The sequence below is a fragment of the Phyllostomus discolor genome, chromosome 10 (genome assembly GCF_004126475.2).
Source record: "Phyllostomus discolor isolate MPI-MPIP mPhyDis1 chromosome 10, mPhyDis1.pri.v3, whole genome shotgun sequence".
Lineage (NCBI taxonomy): Eukaryota > Metazoa > Chordata > Mammalia > Chiroptera > Phyllostomidae > Phyllostomus > Phyllostomus discolor.
The window spans coordinates 30,206,682-30,224,724 of record NC_040912.2 but is presented as its reverse complement, the minus strand read 5'-3'; the positions used below and the strand labels follow the sequence as shown (position 1 = coordinate 30,224,724).

Sequence of the window (18,043 nt, the reverse complement as noted above, 5' to 3'; positions counted from 1 at the left end):
TCAGGGCTGTATTTCTAAGAGGAACTCAATTAATGTACATATATGAGTTGAAGACAATTTAGAGGGATTTTTCCCCCCAAAGCAATAGGAAATAAGTTTTGCTTTTGTCTCTTTTTTAAAAAGTATTATTTTAATTTATTTTTTACTTTTAACAATTTTTTAATTTTTCAAGTATAGTTGGCATATAATATATTAGTTTCAGGTGTACAACACAGTGATTAGACATTATATAACTTACTAAGTGATCATCCTGATAAGTCTCATATCCATCTGATGCCATACATAGCTATTCCAATATTATTGACTAAATTCCCTATGCTGTACTTTATGTCTCCATGACTGTTCTGTAACTACCAATTTGTACTTCTTAATCCCTTCACTTTTTTCACCTATCTCCACAACCCCCTCACATCAGGTAACTGAAAATGTTCTCTGTATCAATGAATTTCTTACTATTCTTTTTGTTTGTTTATCTTGGCTTTTAAATTCAATTGTTAATAGATATGTATGTATTGCCATTTTATCATTCATATTTTTTATCTTTTCTTCTTAAAGAAGACCCTTTAACATTTCATATAATAATGGTTTGGTGATTATAAAAGTCTCCTTTTAAAGAAAAACTCCTTTAGCATTTTCTTGTCTGGGAAGCTCTTTATCTGCCCTTCGATTCTAAATGATAGCTTTGCTGGGCAGAGTAATCTAGGTTGTAGGTCCTTGCTTTTCATCATGTTGACTATTTCTTGCCAATCCCTTTTGGCCTGCAAAGTTTCTGTTGAGAAATCAGCCAACAGTCTTATGGGAACTCCTTTGTAGATAACTAACTGCTTTTCTCTTGCTGCTTTTAAGATTCTCCCTTTGTCTTTAACTTTTGGCATTTTAATTATGATGTGTCTTGGTGTGGGCCTCTTTGGGTTCATCTTTGGGACTTTCTGTGGTTCCTGGACTTGTATATCTATTTCCTTTACCAGGTTAGGGAATTATTTTTTTGAAATTATTTTTTTACATAAATTTTTAATTCCTTGCTCTCTCTCTTCTCCTTCAGGCATCCCCATATTGTGAATGTTGATACACTTGAAGTTGTCCCGGAGGCTAGCTATACTGTCCTCAATTTATTTTTATTTTTTATTTTTACCTCTTTTGATTGGGTGTTTTCTGGTCTCTTATCTTCCAAATCTCTGATTTGATCCTCTGCTTCATCTATTTGACTGTTGATTCCCTGTAATATATTCTTCATTTCAGCTATTGTAGTCTTCATTTTTGACTGGTTCTTTTTTATGTTTTCTATCTCCATTTTTATTTCCTCTTTGTTGACATTCTCATTAAGTTCCTCTGTTCTTTCCCTAAGTTCATTGAGTATCCTTTTAACCAGCTCTGCATCTGATAAATTGCTTGTCTCTATTTTATTTAATTATTTTTCTGGAGTTCTGTTCTGTTCTTTCACTTGTGACATGCTTCTTTGTCTCCTCATTTTGGCAGCCTCCCTGTATTTGTTTGTATGTATAAGGTGGAGCTACTTTGTCTCCTGAGCTTGGTAGAGTGGCCTCATGTAGTAGGTGTCCTGTAGGATCTAATGGCCCAGCCTCCCCGTTCATCTGAGCTGGGCACTCCAGGTGCACCCCCTGTGTGAGCTGTGTAAACCCTCCTGGTTTAGTTGAACCTTGGTTACTGTTGGCATGTCAGTGGGAGGGATTTACCCCCAGGCAATTGGCTGGGAGAACTGGCTGTGGCTACATTGGAGGAGTTGCTGTGCTTAGGTCAACTCTTTAGAGCAGAGCCTGCTTCACCATGGGACTGGTGCTTGCTGAGTCTACCCCTTGAATGTGTTGCTTGTGGAAGGGGTTTGGTGGTGGTGCTTCATTGTAGTTTGAAGCTGTCCACTGGGTGCACTGGCTGAGAGGTCTCCCGGGATGTGCAGGCCAAGGTCAGCTACTGCCTGTGTTCTGTCCAAGGCCATGTGGCATGAGCTACCAAGCCATCTACAGATGGCTGCTACTTGTGCTGGGCTTGGAAGTGCCTGGTGGAGGCTAAGCTGCAAACCAAAGCTGGCTGCTGCTGGTGCCAGGCCTGGGACCACTTAGCGAGAAGTCCAGGACATGCCGAGGCCAGATGCTGCTTGTTTGAGAAATTTTAGGAAAGTCTGAAGCATGAGCCAAGACATGCTGTTTGTATAGCTTTTGTCTCTTAAAAGGCCTATAAAATCTTACAAAACTGCTTTAGCAAGGTCATAAATAATTCACAGAAGATATACTGAGAGTTAGGAAACAATTGTATGATAAAAATTTCCATTTTATAGCACATTAAAGTTATTCACTATAAATATTATTATTTTCTCATTATTAGGTATTTGAGTCAACCCTAAAAAGGTTTAGGGTTGGGCCTGAAATATGATTTGTTTGTTGGATTGGAAGTTCTGTGTACAGCACCATTTGGGCAAAGGAGAATAAATATAAAGTAACACTGACATCCAGTGGATTCTTTGTGTTATTGCCACTGTCTGAGTTGGCACTTAAATGGAGATAAAATTCTAGTACAAATTTTATAAACTGGACTGACAGGACCTGAGAGTCCTTCTTGTTTTAAGAGTTCATTAAAACAAAAGTTTTCAAATATACATTAGTACTTAAAATGATCATTTTATTGTTGTTTTCTAATTTATCTGTTATTGTAATATTGGAATGTGATCTGTGTAGTGATGACTTAGAATTCGTTGAGACTTCTTTTGAAACCTAACCATGTTAGCTTTTTGCTGTTGTCCTGTGGACATTCAAAAGAACAATATATAGTCATCTTCCTCATTCATGGTTTCACATTCCATGGTTTCAGTTACCCATGGTCAACTGTGGACCAAAAACATTAAATGGAAAATTCCAGAAATAAACAATTTACAAATTTTAAATTGTGCATTGTTGTGAATATAATCTTGAACCTACCTGTTGTGTGCAGCCTGGAAGGTCAATCATCCCTTTGACCCGAGACTCCTTGCTGTGTACACTCCCTGCCCATTAGTCACTTAGTAGCCACCTGCATTATCAGATGGGCTGTTGTGGTATCACAGTGCTTGTCTTCAGATAACCCTTATTTTACTTAGCAATGGCCCCAAGGCACGAGAATTATGCCAAAAAGAAGTCAGAAAGTGCCTCTTTAAGTAAAAGGTGAGTAGAGTTCCATGTGATATTTGGAGAGAGTGCGATGGAGGGAGGACCACATTCACATAACTTTTATTATAAATATTGTTATAATTGTTCTATTTTATTATTAGTTGTTCATCTCTTATTGTATCCAATTTTTAAATTAAACTTTATCATAGGTATGTATGTATAAAAAAACCCCATAGTACATGTAACGTTAGGTACTATCCATAATTTCAGGTGTCCACTGGAGGGGTCTTGGAATGTATCCCCTTTGGATATGGGAGAGCTACAGCACTTTCAGTTTGCTTTGTTTTTGTTTTTTTCAGGGTTCTATCTATGTATGCCTATGCAGTCTAAATACTAATTTGGTTGTTCAAGTTTTCTATATCCTATAGATTTGGGAGGTGGGGAAGTTACTCAGTTGATCATACTGTGATGTAAATGAGATAAAAATCTTCCTCTATGATTGTCATTAGTCAATGTCTTATAATTCTTTCAGTTTTTTTTTGTTTTGTTTTTTTTTTGCTTTTTGTATACGCGTTGTTAAATGCACATAAATTTAAGACTATATGATCTCCTTTTTACAATAGTTATGTAGTTTCTCTGTTTAACCCCATTGCTGCCTTTTGCCTTCAATTTCATTGTATCTAATGTTAATATATCTACAACCCTGGTATGTCATTTTGTTTAAGTTGTGTCTTTTGTAGGTTTTACATGGCTACCTCAAAAAAACCCTGAGGGTCTCTGTTTTTCAATGGTGACTTTATTCTCCTTTCATATATTGTGATTATTGATTTATTTAAATTTTCACCACCTTTTATGTTCATTTTTTGTATTTTGTTTTTCTTGTCCCTGTGATCTGTTAGATTGACAATTTAAAAAATTCTTACCTCTTTAGGGGGAATTAGCATAATACATTATATTACAGTTTTTCTTTTATATATTGGGTTGACCAAAAGATTCATTCTTTTTTTCTGTCAGATAGCTCTAGTAGCACTTAGTTGTCTTTAACTTAACTTGAAACAATTTTGTTAGGTTGTATGTGATAGCTGTCATATCAACATGCATTTTTAAAAAGTTTTCAAAATTGGTGAATTGTTGTATGACCATTTTAATATTGAAGATGGAAGAAAATATGCAACAGTTTTAGCCTTTATTATTGCTTTATTATGCTTTATTATTTCAGGAAAGGTAAGAATGCAACTGCAGTGCAAAAAAAAAAGATTTGTGCAGTGTGTGGAGAAGGTGCTGTGACTGATCAAACGTGTCAAAAGTGGTTTGCAAAATTTCACACTGGAGATTTTTGGCTGGACAATGCTACAATGGTCAGATAGATCAATTGAAGTTGATAGCAATCAATTTGAGACATTAATTGAGAACAATCAACGTTATACCACACAGGAGATAGCTGTACTCAAAATATCCAAATCAGGGGAAGGGTTAGTTAAAGAACATGTATGAATGGCCCATGGACATGGACAACAGTGGGGGATTGACTGTGGGGGTGGGGCTGGGTGGAGGAAAAAAAGAGGGAAAATTGGGACAACTGTAACAGAATAAATAAGAATAAAAATTAAAAAATATCTGAATCGAGTCAAAAATCATTTACAACAGCTTGGTTATGTTCATTGCTTTGATGTGTGGGTTCCATATAAATTAAAGGAAAAAAACCTTCTTGATTGTATTTCCGCATGTGATTCTCTACTTAAACATAAAGAAAATGTTCTGTTTTTAAAACAAATTGTGATGGGCGATGAAAAGGGGATACTTTACAACAATGTGGAACAGAAGAGATCGAGGGGCAAATGAAATGAACTACCACCAACCACACCAAAGTCTGGTTTTCACCCAGATAGGGTGATGCGTATATAGTAGGAGTGGAAGGGAGTCAGTCCTCTATTATGAGCTCCTTCCAGAAAACCAAATGATTAATTCCAACAACTACTGCTCCCAATTAGACCAGCTGAAAGCAGCATTCAGTGAAAAGTGTCTGGAAACAGTCAACAGAAAATGCATAATCTTCCATCAGGATAACACAAGACCTCATGTTTAATGACCAGGCAAAAACTGTTAGAGCTTGGCTGGGAAGTTCTGATTCATCCTCTGTATTTACCAGACATCGCACCTTTGGATTTTCATTTATTTCAGTTTTACAAAATTCTCTTAATGGAAAAAATTGTAATTCCCTGGAAGACTGCAAAAAATTCTGGAACATTTCTTTGCTCAAAAAGATACAAAATTTTGGAAGGATGAAATTAGGAAGTTACCTAAAAGATAACAGAAGGTAGTGGAACAAAATGGTGAATACATTGTTCAATAAAGTTGTTGGCGAAAATGAAAATGTGTCTTTTATTTTTAAATGTGTCTTTTAGTCTTTAAAACCAAAAGAACTTTTTGGCCAACCCAATAATTTTTACTTTTAGCTATTTTTATTAGAAAATTACTCAGTTCTATATATCAGTACATAACAACCCATGTGCCTACTTCCCAGCTGTACAGAGTTTTAATAACTCTAACATTTGGCTGGAACAGCCTTAGACCTATTTAGTAAGAAAAACAATGACAATCAGTTGAAGCCCTGTGTACAACCTCCTCAGTCTTGTTTTTTCTTCCCTTCCTTTTGAGAGTTAACCTGTCATGAATTTGATGTTTATTAATTCCATGAATGTTTTAAAATTTTATTCTGTATTATCTAGTTAAACAATATAGTTCAATAGTTTTAAATATTTTGCTGGTTAAAACATATAAATAATATGCATTATCAACGTATTTTTGACAGTGACAGTCCTTTATGTTTATTCATATACATATGGTTCATTTTAGTTCCTGTATTTGTAGTAGTATAACATATATATACACACATTTTTCCTACATTCTCCTGTTGATGCAATTTTGTTTTTTCCCTAAGTTTTCCTTATTTCAAGCATTAGAGTGATATTCGTTTACATTTCTCCAGGTGCATGTGTGTGAAAATTTCTTTAAAGAAACTTTTCTTTATGTGCTTCCAATAATCTTAACTGTGTGATTCTTGCACAATTTTAAGATAATAATTACTTTGTTTCATTCACATTTGAATAGAGGCAACTGTGATTTTTTTGGTAAACATTGATATTTTAAAATACAGCTGTTTGGATGTCAGAATAAGTTGAGAGGCAGCATCACCATCGATATAAAGAAACATAAGCTCTACTGTCTATTATATAATAGTCTGACATTTCACATTGTTTTTATTTTCTTCTTGAATTCACATTTCCATTCTAATCAAGTTTTATCCTAATGCATTTTTTGATGTTTGAAATATTTTCTCAATTGCCCTTACTTCTCTATAACTAAATGTAAATAAATATTTTTAAAAGATTTTCTTCCATGACCAAAGACTCTGAATGTTAAAACATTTTATTTTGAACTGAGTTAGTAGCACTATTATTAGTAATACAAAATTGGCCAAGGCAACATAATTATTTTGGGGAATAGTTATTTAACATAAACATAAAAGTTTTATTAGACACATCTGATACAATATATTTGGGTACATTTTTTAGTTTATATATTCATGAAAAATAATAATTTGTCGTAAGATGTGAATTAAGCATCAATCGTATATCTGCTTTTTATTACTCTAGTTTAAGCTGCTGAGAATCTTATTCACATAAAACAGTGGATGGGACGGTGAAGGCAGTGTGATGGTGATTGAACCCAGCACTGTGCCTGCAGAATGATGTCCTGAAGTTTCTAGGGCTACACAGAGGAGGTGGAGCCACTATGGCTCTGAATACAGGGATCCTCAGACTGACAAGGATTATTACCGCCTGTGGCAGAAACTGAGGAGAAATTTGAATGAGGAGCTCAGGAAGACTCAGCATATCAGAGCTGCCCCAGTGATAAAAACAAGCTCTCTGTTTGAAGATCTGTTGATCAGTACATTCGCTGACATGATGATGAAAGGAGGAAGCAAAGTACTGGCCAGATCCCTCATAACATAGGCTCTGGAAGCTGTGAGAATGAAGCAGTTTGAGAAGTATCCTACTGCTTCAGAGCAACAGGCAACCATTGAACACAACCCCTACACCATCTTCCACCATCTTTCCACGCTTTTCTGGTGAAAGCGTGGCCATTTCTGCCAGGTCCCTGTGCTGCTAGCCCACCAGAGGCCATGAAATGGATGATTACTGAGTGCAGGGAGGAGCATCGGTGGATGGATGCTGATGCCAGAGAAGCTGCTGGAGTGAGCTGCTGGAGGCTTTTCACATCCAACACCCAGTGGTTAAGAGGAAGCATGACATGTACAAGATGGCTAACACCCACCATGCCCTGGCCTACAGCTGCTGGTGGTAGAGGGAGGATAGAGGCTCCTGGAGGAGCCCAGCCTCTCTGCTGCAAGAAACAATGTGAGATACTACTACACTGAAAAATGCTGCGATACAGGATACAGTTTCCTTTGAAGGCCAGGCAGGCAGGCCTCACAGGACAGATGGAGCAGTGTGTTTACTGCCTGTTAGTCCTTCCCTTGTGGGCTAGAACTTGCTCTCCCTGCTCCGTCTCCTTGCAAAGAGACAACACATGGACTTGGATTTCCCCCAAGAAACGCAGGACGCATCTTTTCCCTCTGCTGGGGGTGGACTTTTGGGAGATGTAAAAGGAAGCATTTCAGTTTCAGAAGGTTTATTAGAAATTTCTAATCCTGAACTGTGTAGTATGTGTAGTACTATCACTTACTAAAACAGACTGGAGGAAATTAAAAAAAAAAGTGAATGGGAATGGAGTATTTTGCTAAAACTGTATCAATTATTTGAACTTGTACTGAGAAAATAATGTAATTATCATAAACATTAATTGTCTGTCATCTGACAACTCAGTTAGGTCTGCCTTCAATTTTATTGAAAGCAAAGATTTGGAAACAACCTGACTTGCAAAATATCTTGTTCTATAGATATTACGGTCATTACTTTCTCAGTTTCTGGAAAATATACCAACAAGGCTTTAATGGAAAAAAACTATTAATTACACTCATTGCTCTTTTACTTAGAGGCATGTTGTTTAACTAAATATAATCAGAAAGTTTTGGGAAAAGTAAGTATGTTGTTTATTTTAATACAACTTTGCTAATAACTTTTTAATAAAATGCAGTGTTCATGTTTTAAAGATATTGTCATCAAAATCTTAGGACTATAGATTTATTTTAATTCAATTCATTGAAAATGATAACCAAAATTTAATTTGCAAATCTATCAGCCCAGAATTAAACTTTGTTAGAGAAAATGTGACTTTTTAAAAAATTCAAATATGTGTCAATATACATTTTAAGGTACATTCTGAAAGCCAGTGAGAAAGAAAAATGCCCTCTTCATTGAAAAATAGGTTTTTACAGTGGGGCAAGTCGTCATAATATAGTGTAAAGTGGCCAGGGGCTTGTCTTTATATCAGTCAGGATAAGCAATTTATGTGGTAATAAGAAACAATCCCATTTCAGTGGCTTAAACAGAGTTTATTTTTTTCATCCTACACACCCTCTTGGATTAGCTGGGGCTCTGCTGTACATTATCCCCATTGTGGGACCCAGGCTGATATAGCTGCCTCCACCCAAGGTGTTGCCAGTTACTGTAGCAAAGGGAAAAGAGTTTTGAAATGGTCTGGTCTGGTCATTCAGTGCTCTGAGCATTGTAAAATCAGAAGGGTGTTTGTCAGTGGGGTGGAGAAATGGGACAGGCTTAAAAAAAAACTTTTAGGAAAGAGTAGATGTGAAAATTAAGCCTCAAACTGATTTCCTATTCTATGACTTGGTATCCGTTGGAATGCTTCCATATACCCTCAAAAAACAAATGTTCTCCCTGGGTGGTGTGGCTCAGTGGATAGACTGCAGACCTTTGAAGCAAAGGACTGCCCGTTCAATTTCCAGTCAGGGTATGTGCCTGGGTTGCAGGCCAAGTCCCCAGTAGGGGGATACTCGAGAGGCAACCACACACTGATGTTTCTCTTCCTTTCTTTCTCCCTCCTTTCCCCTCTCCCTAAAAAAATAAATAAAATATTTAAAAAAAATATTCTGATTTGAAGATTAACAATTTAAAGGAATACAATTGAAAGTAGATTGCTGGGTTAAAAAATGCACATCTTCAACTTTATAAAATATTGTTAAATAAACCAATTATAAGTAATTTATACATAATAGTATATATTATGTCATGTATATAATTAATAAGGAAACATTGGCCTTGAACTACACTTCAGGCCAAATGGACCTAACAGGCATATACAAAACATTTCACCTAACAGCAGCAGAATAGCTATTCTTTTTATGTTTACATGGGACATTATGGAAGATATTGTCATATTTTAGGTCATAAAATAAATCTTAGCAAATTTAAAAAGATTGAAATCATACCTAGTATCTTTTCCAACCATAGTGGAATGAAAGTGGAAATCAGTAACAGGAGGAAAGTGGGAAAATTAACAAATATGTGTAAATTAAATAACACACTCCTGAAAAACCAAGAGGTCAAAGAAGAAATAAATATGGAAAAAAAATTCTTGACAAATAAAAATGGAAATACAACATACTAAAACTCATGATGTGAACTGCTTAGAGGCAGTTCTGAGTGGTAAATTTATAGTGATGGATGCCTACATTAAGAAAAAAGAAAAACCTCAAGTAAACAACTTAACTTCACACCTCAGGGAACTAGAAAAAGAAGAATAAACTAAGCCCAAAGTTAGTACAAAAAAGGAAATAAAAAAGATCAGAGTAGAAATAAACTGGAGACCAGAAAACCAATAGGAAAGATTAATGAAACTAAGAGCTTTTGTTTATTTTGAAAGATAAAGTTGACAATCATTCAGCTAGACTAAGAGAAAAGAGGAAAACTCAAATAAAATCATAAAGAGGAGATACTACAACTGATACCACAGAAATACAAAGGATCATAAGCGATGATCTTGAACAATTTTAAGCCAAAAAATTGAATTACCTTGAAGAAATGGATAAATGTCTAGAAACATATAACCTATTAAAACTGGATCATGAAGAAATAGATAATCTGAATAGACCAAGAATGATTAAGAAGAAAGATTGAGTCAGTAATCAAAAACCTCACAACAAGGAAAAGTCTAGGACCAGATGGCTTCTGGGGATAGATAAATAGATAGACAGATAGATGTTATAATTTTTATATAACTCTCTGGTGAATTCTACCATACATTTATATAAAAATTAGTGCCAATTGTTCTCAGATTTTTCCAGAGTTGAAGAGGTGGGAATTGTTCCCAGATCATTTTACAAGGCCAATATTATCCTGATACCAAAGCCAGATAGGGGCACTATAAGAAAAGAGCACCATAGGCCAATATTTCTGATCAATAGACATAAAAATTCTCAACAAAATACCAGCAAATCCAAATCAACAGCATATTAAAAGGGTTATGCATCATAAACAAGTGGGAGTCACCCCTGGGATGCAAGGATGATTCAACATACACAAATCAATAATAGGATACATCACAATAGTATAATAGAAATAAAAATCATATGACCCATCTCCTTAGAAAGAGAAAAATACATTTGACAAAATTTAACATCCTTTATGAATACTCTCAACAAATAAGATTTTATATGGGATAATAACATATAAATTAAAAAAAGTTAAAAGTGTTCTGGATGATGATAGCCATTCTGACATGTGTGAGGTGATATCTCATTGTGGTTTTATTTATTTATTTTTAAGTAGTTTTTATTGATTATGCTATTACAGTTTTCCTAATTTTTCCCCCTTTAATCCCCCTCTGCCCTGCATCCCCCAACCATCCAGTATTCCCCCCCCCCACACCTAGTTCATGTCCATGGGTTGTACATCTAAGTTCTTCGAATTCTCCATTTCGTATACCATTTTTTATTTTTCCCTGTCTATTTTATGCCTACTAATTATGCTTCTTCCCTGTACCTTTTCCCCCCATTCCTCCCTTCCCCTTCCCCACTGAAATCCCTCCATGAGATGTCCATTTCTCTGATTCTGTTCCTGTTCTGGTTGTTTGCTTAGTCTTTGTTTTCATTGTTTTTCTTTTCTTTTAGATTCATTTGTTGATAGCTGTGAGTTTGTTGTCATTTTATTGTTCACATTTTTTATCTTTTTTTCTTAGATAAGTCCCTTTAACATTTCATATAATAAGGGCTTGGTGATGATGAACTCCTTTAACTTGACCTTATCTGGGAAGCACTTTATCTGCTCTTCCATTCTAAATGAAGGCTTTGCTGGATAGAGTAATCTTGGATGTAGGCCCTTGCCTTTCATGACTTGGAATACTTCTTTCCAGCCCCTTCTTGCCTGCAAAGTTTTTTTTTGAGAAATCAGCTGATTGTCTTATTGGCACTCCTTTGTAGGTAACTGTGTCCTTTTCTCTTGCTGCTTTTAGGATTTTCTCCTTATCTTTAATCTTGGTTAACTTAATGATGATGTGCCTTGGTGTGTTCCTCCTTGGGTCCAACTTCTTTGGGTCTCTCTGAGCTTCCTGGACTTCCAAAAAATGTGTTTCCTTCACCAGATTGGGGAACTTTTCCTTCATTATTTGTTCAAATAAGTTTTCAATTTCTTGCTGTTGTTCTCCTTCTGGCACCCCTATAATTCCGTTGTTGGAACATTTCAGGTTGTCCCAGAGGTTTGTAAGTCTTTCTTCACTTTTCTGAATTCTTGTTTCTTCATTCTGTTCCAGCTGGGTGTTTATTTTTCCCTTTTGTTCCAAACTGTTGGTTTGAGTCCTGGTTTCTTTCCTGTCACTGTTGGTTCCCTGAATATATTGCTTTATTTCATTTTGGATATCTTTTTTTTTTTCATTTTTTGACTAAGCTCAGTCAGCTCTGTGAGTATTTTGATTACCAGAGCTTTAAATTCTCCATCAGATAGGTTGACTATCTCCTCATCACTTAGCTCTATTTCTGAAGTTTTGCTCTTTTCTTTCATTAGGGTCATATTTTTTTGTCTTGGTGCACCTGATAGGTTGTAAGGGGGCGGAGCCTTAGGTATTCACCCAAGCAGGGCAACCCTCCTTGCTGTGTTGTGGCGCTGCCTGCGGGGGAGGCGCCAGAGAGGGAACAGTGAGGCTTGCCTGCTCAGCTCTAGCGCACTTTCCAAGGAACTCTTGTGTGAGACTGGGAGTATCTCCCACCATGGCAACCACCATAGTCTACAGTGAGCTCTGAGTCTCAGTTTCACCTTCAGCCAGCCCTGCCCCCATGGTCTGCTGCTTCGCCACAGGTTCTTACCAGTCTGGCTGTTCTGGCTGACTTTTTCTTTAATTCCTTGGTTGTCAAAGTTCCATGCAGTGTGATTTTCTTGCACTTCTGGTTGTTTGTTGATTTTAGATTGGTTGTAATCCTCCTTTGGGTTGTGTGAGGAAGCAGAGAGTTTCTACCTGCACCTCCATCTTGGTGGAAACTATCCTATTGTGGTTTTAATTTGCATCTCTCTGATGATGAATGATGTTGAACATCTTTTAATATGTCTATTGGCCATCTGTATGTCCTTTTTGGAGAAGGGTCTATTCAGCCCTTTGCTCATTTTTTAATTGGGTTATCTTCCTAGTGTTGAGTTGTATATCATCACCAGTGCTGGCGAGGATGTGGAAAAAATGGGACCCTCATGTACTGTCGGTGGGAATGCAGATTAGTGCAGGCACCATGGAAAACAGTATGGAGTCTCCTTACAAATTAAAAATGGAACTGCTTTTTGACCCAGGGATCCCACTTCTAGGAATATATTTTAAGAAACCCACAACACAAATTGGAAAGCATGTATGTATCCTGTGTTCATTGCAACATTATTTAAATAGCCAAGATCTGGAAGCAGCCTAAGTACCCATCAGTTGATGAGTGTATCAAAAAGTAGTGGTACATTTGCACAATGGAATACTACTTAGCCATCAAAAAGAAGGAATTTTACCCTTTGTAATGGCATGGATGGACCTGGAGATTTTTCTGCTAAGTGAAATAAGCCAGTCAGAGAGAGATGAATACTATATGATCTCATTTATATGTGGAATCTAATGAACAAAATAATCTGACAAACAAAATAGAAACAGAGGCATGGATACATGGAACAGACTGACAGCTGTTTGAAGGGAGGGGTTTGGGGCACTGAATGAAAGAAGGTGAAGGAATTAGCCAGAGAGCATATAATTATAACCCACAGACACAGACAACAGTGTGGTGATGACTAGAGGGAAAAGGAGGTAGAGGGTAGGTGGAGGTGGGTCAAGGGAGAATAAGTGGGTATGGAAAGAGACTTTGCTTGGGGTGCTAGGTGCATGATGCACTGTGTAGATGATGTTTTGTGGAGTTGTACACTTGAAACCTGTATGGTTTTGTGAACCAGTGTCACCCCAGCAAATTCAGTTTAGAAAAGTGTTCTGGATGAAATTGGTGTTAGGAAGGTCTACCTGCTGTGGCTGTGTTCATTTTTGCTATACTTCCCCTCACCCCATAGAACCTCCTAAAGACCCTCCACCAAAATGTTGGGTTTTAGAGGGCACAGTTTAGAAAATTATCCACAAAATTACTATCAGCAGTCATTAATGGGGGGTTATAGGAGTGTCTGACCTGAGGAGAGGGGAGGAAAAAAGGGGAAACATGAAAAATTTTTCTGTTTTCTTATTTGGGTGAACTCTAGGCTTCCTAGTACCAAGAATGAGACCTTTTCTACAGAGTTCATTTCTTCTGGAACTGGCTGAGGTCCGTCCTTGTTAATCACATCCAATTACTAGGAGATGATTTAGGGAAAAACACAGACTATACATGTATAAGTCAGATTTCAGAAGGAAATAGATGACACATGCAAATTAGGAAAATTTGAGGAAGATTATTAAAGGGAACATACAAAATGGTGTCGGTGGAGGGAAACTGTAAGCCTTGTCCTGGAGTTACTGGCAGCAGAGCTGGTTCCCATGAGGCCTGAAGAAATGAAAACAAGGAAAGGTTTTGGAACCCCAAATTGGAGAGAGTCTTGTCAAGCAGGCTCCTTAGAAGAAAGCAATTACCTTGAGTCAGGAACACAGCCAAAGGGTGATTTTGCAAAGAGGAAGACAGGATAATAAGTATCCTTACTCTTCTCCTTCTATTTACTTATTAAGGTGTCCTAATGGCCAATCCCAGCTGGAAGCCAAAAGGTAAGAGGGGCCTATTGTTGTAGTCCATGTAGGTGAGCAACTGGGGCAGAAGGGAGGGTGGAGAAGGGAAAAGAGTAGAGCTATGGGGCAAATGGAAATGATCAGACCAATAAAAACCTTTGGAGAATAATATCTACCAACCTGTTAACATGTTTCCACGACTGGCTGATGCAAAATAATGCACTAGATACACAGGAGAGGTAACAATTCTTCACTTTCTAAAACATTCAGCAGTAGCTCAGATTAGAGAACTGATAGGCCTTGAGGTGTTGGACAATGGAATCCCGCTTCTACAACTCTGCTGTGACTTGAGCATGTTGTCCTCTCTTCATTGCTTCAGTAGGGCCTAGCAACCACCAACTAATTCCACAGGCTTAATAGCTAATATTTTCCTGTAAGTCTCAAGTGCCAGAAGTATTACATAGGTCAGTGCATCTCCTTCCACTGTACGCCATCCGGATTTACCACAGATGAAAATCTTGTAACTGCAATGCTATAGCATGCCAGGGGCTATTAACAGTTTTTTAAGTAATATGTATTACTTATTCATATATTTTATATATGTTACTTAATATGTTATGCACACTATATATATACACATTTATAAATACAAATTCATAAACATGTGAATTTACTTGTTTTCAAAGTTTTTGGTGTAAATTATTGATAGTATTCCTTTAACTTTTTTTAATTAAAAAACTTTTGAGGGGAAGACTGTAGATTGACAACAATTGCTAGAAATTATACAGACAGATCCAGTGTATATTTTGGCTAGTTTCCCCTGATGATAATATGTTGGAAAGCTAAGTATGAAACCACATGCAGTATTTTAACATTGATACAGTCAAAATATAGATAATTCCATCCCCACAAAGATCACTTTTATTGCACTTTTATAACTACACCCAACCTTCTCCCTACTTTTCCACAGTGGGACTTAACTCCTGGCAACAACAATCTTGAAATGACAAAATTATACAAATGGAGAACATTGAAATCAGATGTTGATTTCTCCACTTTATTCTTCTTTTTAAAAGTCGTTTTAGCTATTCTACTTCCTTTGTCTTTCCATATAAATTTTACAATAATCTTGTCTATATCTATGAGGAATCTTGCTGGATTCTTAATAGAAAACAGCACTAACACTGTATATCAAGTGGGGAAGAATAGATACTTTGATGTGCTGAGTCTTCTATTTCATGAACATGACATGTCTCTCCATTTATTTAGAACTTTGATTTTTTCATTAGCATTTTGTAATTGTCAGCAAAGCTATACCCATGTTTTGTTAGACTTACATTTAAATATTTCACTTTTTGAAATATTTCATATTTCATTTTGTTATGAATGATATTTTAGTGTCATGTTCATTGCTCATATGTGAAAGAAAATTGAATTTTGTGTGTTTATTTTGTATCCTGTGACCTCACTTGTTCTAGGTGGATTTTTTTGTAGATTCTATTGGATTTTGTACTTAGAAAATTGTCACTTTGAATGGAAAGAGTTTTATTTCTTTTCTTTTTTAAAACATATTTTATTGATTATGCTATTATAGTTGTCCTATTTCCCCCCTTCACTCCCCTCCGCCCTGCATACCCTCTCCCACACACATTCCCCCCCTTTAGTTCATGTCCATGGGGTGTACTTATAAGTTCTTTGCTTCTACATTTCCTATACTATTCTTACCCTCCTGCTATCTGTTTTCTACCAACCATCTATGCTAGTTATTCTCTGTACCTTTTCCCCCTCCTTCCCCCTCGCATTCCCCTGTTGCCAACCCTCCATGTGATCTCCCTTTCTGTGGTTCTGTTCCTGTTCTATTTGTTTGCATTGCTTTTGTTTTTGTTTTGGGTGTGGTTGTTAATAATTGTGAGTTTGCTGTCATTTTACTATACATGTTTTTTATCTTCTTTTTCTTAGATAAGTCCCTTTAACATTTCATATGATAAGGGCTTGGTGATGATGAACTCCTTTAACTTGACCTTATCTGAGAAGCACTTTATCTGCCCTTCCAGTCTAAATGAAAGCTTTGCTGGATAGAGCAATCTGGGATGTAGGTCCTTGCCTTTCATGACTTGGAATACTTCTTTCCAGCCCCTTCTTGCCTGTAAGATCTCTTTTGAGAAATCAGCTGACAGTCTGATGGGAACTCCTTTGTAGAGTACTGTCTCCTTATCTTTTGCTGCTTCTAGGATTCTCTCCTTATTTTTACCTTGGCTAATGTAATTATGATGTGCCTTGTTGTGTTCCTCCTTGGGTCCAACTTCTTTGGGACTCTCTGAGCTTCCTGGACTTCCTGGAAGTCTATTTCTTTTTCCAGATTGAGGAAGTTCTTCTTTATTATTTGTTCAAATAATTTTACCACTTGTTGCTCTTCCTCTTCTTTTTCTGGTACCCCTATAATTCAGATATTGGAATGTTTAAAGATGTCCTGGAGGTTCCCAAGCCTCTCCTCAGTTTTATAAATTCTTGTTCCTTCATTCTTTTCTGTTTGGTTGTTTCTTTCTTCCTTCTGGTCCGCTCTATTGATTTGAATCCCAGTTTTCTTCCCATCACTATTGGTTCCCTGTGCATTTTCCTTCATTTCACTTAGCATAGCCTTCATTTTTTCATCTAATTTGTGACCAAATTCAACCAATTCTGTGAGCATCCGGATCACCAGTGCTTTGAACCTGTGCATCTGATAGGTTGGCTATCTCTTGGTCGCTAAGTTGTATTTGCTGTGGAGCTTTGATCTGTTCTTCTGTTTGGGCCTTTTTTTTTTTTTTTTTTGTCTTGTTGCACCTGTTAAGTATGAGGGTGTTCATACTTAGGTGTTCACCAGGGTGGGTCAGCCCAGTCACTGGGTTGTGACTGCGCTGTATGTAGGGGCGGGGTCCAAGAGGGAACAATGGCACTTGCTCCACTCTCTGTTGGACTTCATTCCCTTCCGCTGCTTCCCCAAGCAAACTGGGGCTTTCTAGTGCTAATTCCTGTGTGGGTGGGCTTGTGTATGTTCTAGAAACCCGTGGGTCTCTCCAACGAACTCTCCTGTGAGGCTGGGAGTCTCTCCTTGTGCCACAACCCCCACAGGTGTTTTCAATTAGTGTCCCAGGGCTCTATTTTCTGGTGCTGGGATCCTGGGTTGCGTGCAGTGCCTTACTTCACAATCACCACCTCGCTGGTCTGCTGGTTACCACCCCGCACCCGGGGTCTGCCAGCCACCGCCTCCACCCAGGGTCCACCTGCTGCGGTCTTGCACCCAGGATGCCTTATTTGCCTGATCCCACTGCTCTTTGTGCTGTGACTCCTCTCCACTCGGCTGCCCGACTCTGCCCCTCCTACTGGTCTGGATGAACGTGTCTATTTTAACTTCTTGGTTGTCCGACTTCCATAGAGTTCAATTTTCTGTCAGTTCTGGTTGTTATTCTGTTTCTAAACTGTTGTTGTCCCTATCTTGGTTGTGGGAGGAGGCACAGTGTGTCTACGTATGCCTCCATCTCGGCCGAAAGAGAAAAATACATATTTTCAAAATAAATGTCTAAGAACCTATTCAACAGCTGACCTACAAAAAAGACAAGAGTTGATAGTATAGAGCAGTGGTTAGTGAATTTTTTCCGTGAATATCCAAATAGTAAATATTTTAGGTTCGAGGGCTATGTAGTCTCTATTACAACTACTCAACTCTGTTGTTACAGTGCAAAAGGAGCCATAGCCAATACTTGGACAAATGACTGTGACTGTGTTCCAATAAAACTTTATTTAAAAGGCTGGATTTGGCCTATAGG

The 18,043-nt window shown here is 37.3% G+C and overlaps 1 pseudogene; it reads left to right on the top strand.

The window, feature by feature from the left end:
- Positions 1 to 3,090: 3,090 nt before the first annotated feature.
- On the top strand, positions 3,091 to 7,723 carry LOC114507275 (annotated as a pseudogene).
- The last annotated feature ends 10,320 nt before the right edge of the window (positions 7,724 to 18,043 follow it).